The sequence below is a fragment of the Artemia sp. Qi Xiang Cuo genome, chromosome 18 (genome assembly GCF_049724085.1).
Source record: "Artemia sp. Qi Xiang Cuo chromosome 18, ASM4972408v1, whole genome shotgun sequence".
In the NCBI taxonomy this organism is placed as follows: Eukaryota; Metazoa; Arthropoda; class Branchiopoda; order Anostraca; family Artemiidae; genus Artemia; species Artemia sp. Qi Xiang Cuo.
In genome coordinates, this window is record NC_142811.1 from 1,625,842 (window position 1) to 1,631,841 (window position 6,000).

Here is a 6,000-nt window from a genome sequence, read left to right on the forward strand (position 1 = left end):
ATATTTGTTAAAGAAAACATTGACTCTCACAAACTTGAGTTGTGCAATTTCTATATAGCAGTTGAGTTCCCAGGTCCCAGTGCTTTCAGACTATTCAATATCTACCTACCAACTAACATGAACATGGATTGTAGTGAAAAATAATATACTGAGGCTTGTACTTGACTTGGAAGGCTACTCTGTAAGATGGGAAATTTGCACTTTTTAATCCATTGTGATTTCCAGTTTGATCCTTTCTTGAAAGCAAAGTTACAAGACATTCTTATGGCATGTATTCCAAGTGATTGTCCCCCTTACTTTAAAGATCAAAACTTCACACTCATTCACAATTCAGGAAACAAAAGCAATATTGATCACATCCTTTCCATCTTTACCATTCCCTCGCCTATGCATGTGGATTCAGAACATACCAGAAGTGATCATCTTGGTCTCAAGTTTCATGTTCCTTTTGGTTGTAATGTGAAATCAAGAAGTCCAGTTTACACAAAAAGACACAAGTAAAAAAAGGTTAACCTCAGTTTGTACCAGTCAACATTTGATGAAAATTCTGTGCAAAATAGAAGTCCCATTCCAGCTCCTTGTTCATGGGCATGGGGACACAGTTGCACTCAATACATACTGTACTGAAATCACTCACACTCTAAAAGTTGCTGAGTCTGTAGCTGTACCTAGTGCACTTATCAGGAAAGGTACAAGGAAAAGGGGATGGAGTGACCATCCATATGTGAATCACGCAAAAAAGAGGTATAAGATTTGGTATTCTGTGTGGTGTGAATCTAGCAAGGCGAGGTCTGGTTTGATCTTCAATCTCTTTTGTAAAGCAAAAAGAGAATACAAAGAATTTGTGGATGATATGAAAGTGAAGGAAGCAGAAACTGCTTTGGAAGAGGTGATTTGTAACCCCTTCGAAAATATGGAAAAGGTTTGAAAATACAGCCAAAGCCTTGTGCCACAATACCTGAGGAGCAGTGGTTAGAACAATTATTAGCCCCAAAACGTGGCGTGGATAAGTCTATTATATGCGCACTGAGGAATATGTATAGTAATTTAAAAGCACGTGTAAATGTACCTTGTGTTAATGCTTTAACCCTATCTTCTAGTCTTATACCCATAGAGAAGGGAATGCGTCAAGGAGCACTTACTTCACCACCGCTTTTCAATAATAGTATTATTACATCACAAGAACCGGTTCAGTCTACATGTATCTTTAGAGGTCTCAATGTTTCACTGATTGATTATGCTGATGACATTTTGAACGCGAGTACAACACTTATAGACATCAAAGAGACTTTCCATGTTTTGAGTAAGGAGTATGGTAACATATGCCTTTCTTTCAATCCCCAGAAGAGTGAAGTTCTCGTATTTAATAGCTGCGTTAAAGATAGTGTACCAGTTGATGTTATTTTTGGTATTTATACAATTAAGTCTTTGTCAAAGATTATTTACCTCGGCCTTCCAATTTGTAGCAATCTTAAAGAAACCCGTGATTGCCTTGCTTCATTTTTTGCTGTAAAGACATGCAGAGCTTATGGAATTCTCGTTTCAATGAAGTGCCACTTTAACCATTTTCTACTTGCAAGGGTGCATAATGCTTTTGTTTTGCCACATGTGCTAGCCCTATCTCCATTTTGGAAAATATTTACTTTGTCTGATTGCTGCTTTCTTCTAAAAAAGTCTGCTGCTTTCCAGACCCTGCTGGAGGCTGGTGTTAAAACCCTATATAGTAGCTATGTTATCATACTGGTTCTCCAATAGCTATAAAAGAGTGAAACAACTTGGACTTGAAAAACTTAGTGCACCAGTTAAACTAAAGAGAGGACTCCGACAAGGTTCTGTTTCAAGTCCACTACTATTTAACACTTTGACTTCTAAGGTTACAAAACGAATTTCTGGTGGGCTAGATCTTTGTGATCTGAGTCTGATAAGCTATGCTGATTATTTACTTATGTTGAGTTTCTCTTTAAATATACTGCAGGATAATTTAGATAAGCTTGTATCTGGATATAGTGCTATTGGTCTACAAGTTAATGGCCAAAAAACTAAACTTCTGGTTTTCAACTCTTCAAAACAAAATGAACCAGTGCCATCTGTCTCCATAGATGGTGCTACTATCATATCATCTTCCTTGCTTAAATATCTAGGTCTCCAATACAGCCAAGATAAGAAAACAAGGACTCTTTGCCCCAATACCCTTGTGTCACATTTGCTAGTGAGTTATGGTAAACTGGTCCTGCTGAAATATTTGTACAACCACCAAAATTTGGCAAGGCTATACAGAGCAGTAGCATTTATGAGATATGAGATATACATTTATTAAAAAAGAAAACAAACACTATTCACCTTTCGCCTGCCAAGAAAGACAATAAGCTTGAAAGGGCAAGCAAGGTTATCACTCTCAGCTAATTAAAATAACATTCATACCTTGCTACTCAACACAAAATAAAATTATCTGATGAAGTAATAAAGGAAAAAAGAGAGAAAGAGGAAAACACAAGAAGTAGATATAAAAAAAAAAAAAAAAGCGAGCTAAATCGGGGAAATACCTTAAATAGAATGACAACCTTGAGTGGGCATAACACCAAATTCACTCACAAGATAAAAGAAACTTCTTTGCCCGTGACTTGAAAGCTGGAAGACTAGGCGCATTTTTCACACACTCGGGCAATATATTCCAAACATGGGGACCATAATGGCGAATCACAAAAGATGCCCGAGTGGTGCTCCTAAACTCATGAGTTAAGTCATCAGCTTTTCTTGTATTATGATCATGAAGGTCTCTATTAAAAGTAAAAATATTTTCAAAAGCAGGGGTGAGCAGCTGATTCAAATATTTATACAAGAAAATCACGACTTGGTAATCTTGAATTTGGGATACATCCATTAACTTATTCTTTATAAAATGCTTATGAGCAGGAACCTCATCAGAATCATCAAATTCAGATACTAATTTTACAGCTCTATTCTGAAGTTTTTGTACTCTTTTGAAACATGTAACAAAATCACTTGCCCATATAGAGCATCCGTAGCTAATATATGGGTAAAATATAGAAAAATAAATCATTTTCAGGATCCTTTTTGGGACTAGATTTTTAATTCTTCGCATCACCCCAAGGCCTCTGCTTAATTTTTCAGCTATTGCACTTGAATGGTTTTTCCATGACAGGTTTTCATCAATTAAAACCCCCAAATACTTTGTTGTTGCTACTCTCTTTATCACATTTTCTTGAACCATGATATGGTCATTTCCAGCACTAGTAGAAAGTCTAGAAAATATCATGAAAAAGGTTTTAGAAAAGTTTAGGGTTAACATATTTTGCTGAGAAAAAGTTAGAAATTCAGAAACTGCATTATGAATTTTATTATATAAAACATCAAGTGAAGGCGCTGCCAGAAAAAGCAAAGTGTCATCTGCAAACAGGATGACACCAGCCTCTGACAGGTAATGTTTCACTCGATCAATGAAAATAATGAAAAGTAGAGGTCCCAAGATTGACCCTTGTGTGACCCCACACTCTACTTTCTTTTTTGAAGATAAAGATGACCCATTCTGAACTATCTGATACCGATTGTGTAAATAAGATGAAAACCACTCCAGAATTGAACTCTTCACCCCAATCGAGTAAAGAGCTTGAATAAGCTCTGAGTGGTCCACCATATTGAACGCTTTTTTCATATCCAAAAATACAGCTGCGGGTATGAGACCAGCTTCAAATGCATCACTAATCCAATCAACCAATTTCAGAACTGCTCTATCCATAGATAGCCCTTATCTGAACCCAAATTTATTTTCCATTAGAATTATATTCTTTTCAATATAATAACTTAACTGGGCATGTACCACTTTCTCATATAACTTAGAGAAAAATGGGAGAATAGATATAGGTCTTTGATTCGATGGGTGATCTTTTTTCCCTCCTTTATGAAGAGGAATCGCTCTTGCAATCTTTAGTGCTTCCGGGAAGACTCCAAGATCTAAAGAAAGGTTGATGAGGTGCGTCAACACAGGTAAGACACTCGTTTTTGCGGCCTTTATGAGTTTCTTGCGGCCTTTATGAGTTTCACATTGCCACATGTTCTCTACCTTTCCCTGCTTTTGCCACAAGTTTTTGGTACATATACCACATTTCAAGAGGAATACAATCCTCTTGAATAAGTATCAAATTCCAGATCTGCATGAAGTTGTGGCAGAGCAGGAAAGCAATGCTAGAAAAGGTGCACTCAAGCACCAATATGATTTTCTACTGCTGCATGTAATATACAAGCTATGAGTGTGTGTAGTGCATATAGTTTAACTGTCTTAAAGTAGTGTTTTTTGTGTAGTTTTATTTTTTGTGTCTTATACTCCACCATGTTTTGTTTAATGATGGGCTAAAATAAACTATCTATCCATCTATCTAGAAAGGGTTTCAAAGATAAAGAGTATTGATGTCAACTGTAGAGCCTGACACTACCAACTCTGACATACCATCAATGCAAGGGCAATATGATAATGACATATGAGTTGCTCTAGTCTGATAACAAAGATATGTTTGAACCTGCCTAGTTGTCAAGTACCAGTCAACAGGTCATTCTGCAAAGCTGTTCTACAAGCATACCAAGACAATTTCTTCTACAAATTGAATCAAAAGTCTGTGGAGCAGCCTAAGCAAGACAATGGTAATAGAATCAATAGTTTCAAATCAAATTTTGACAAGGACAGGGCAACAAAACCATGACTCACTCAATGGGATGCAGCAGATGTCCTGCAGCCTATCATCACTAACTGGTTTCCAATGGATGTGTTTATATTGTTAGCAAGTTAAATTTAGGGTAATTTTTTAAGGTAATAGTTTTATCTTTTGCTTTTCTATCTCAATATATAGTTAATTGGAAAATTTACCAAAATTTCTAAGCCTACCATTAGGAGGGGGGGGGATTCTCATAGTAGGGATATCAAAGCTCTGAATATCAAATTCAGAGCTTTGGTATAGCATAAGTCTAGAATAAGGGATGTTTACAACCCCCTCCCTTGATGTGCAAAAATACAGCCCAAATTAGCTTGAGGTATATTTAACATGCCTTTTGCCACATGTCATTCTTGTTCCAACACCTGTAGCCAACTCATAAATTGTATCAACTGTGATGTAATCAATAGCCAAAAATTCCATGGGAAATAGATATAGGCTATTTTAGCTGCATGTATCCACATTAGCAGTGGCAAGTTAAAATAGGGTGGAACTTCAGTCAAAATGTGCAAAATTTACCTATTCCATATATTATGAAGAAATAATTGTTATCTGAACATGTTTCTCCTCAAAAGCCCCAAATCTAGACTTATAACCATCCTAGTGTTGAAAGCTGGAATCTTGGTGAAAAATTAGGCTTAGCTTACATTTGATTTCCCTCCTAAATAAACTAGCCTAGCCAACTGTCTAAGATAGACAATAGTCCCACACATAAAATGTGACTATATTTTGACCTCGAACCATTTGATCTTTTACCATACCTTGATTCTTTAAAGCGCCTTTCAATCTGACAGCTTCTATGGGTTTTGAACAGTGTTACCAACACCTCAAAATAAATGTACCACAAATTGCATGAAAAATGTTCCAAAGACAAAAAAATTGTACCATATCCCAGATTTTTTTTCAGCGTGTTACGCTTCGCGTTACACGCGGATCGTCGATGACGTAAAGTACTATCTATGAAAATTTGGCATAAAACATTTTAATTGATTTTCTTTCTTTATTCCTTTGTTTTTCACTCTCTTCCAATATAGTACATTACTCATGGCAGTACCCGAAGAAATTGTTCGGAACAACATATATTACTACAGAAACATTTTACTACAGGCCAACAAAAATCGTTGGTTTTCCGCAATTTACGACCATTTATAGCACCGCTTGAAATTGATCCCAAATGAAGATTTTAGTAAAAGGGCTAAAACAAGGGCTAAAATCACATTTTAACCTTCTATTCCTACAAAATATTGCCGAAAAGCAGTTGCTGAGACCTGATTTT

The 6,000-nt window shown here is 36.2% G+C and overlaps 1 protein-coding gene across 1 annotated transcript in view; it reads right to left on the reverse strand.

The window, feature by feature from the left end:
- LOC148941110 (uncharacterized) overlaps positions 1-5,546 on the reverse strand; it is a 153,987-nt gene extending 148,441 nt beyond the window's left edge. The window contains exon 1 of the mRNA XM_089104098.1: positions 5,486-5,546. The gene's annotated coding sequence lies outside the window, so the exon portion shown is untranslated. The remainder of the gene's footprint in view (positions 1-5,485) is intronic.
- Positions 5,547-6,000: the final 454 nt, after the last annotated feature.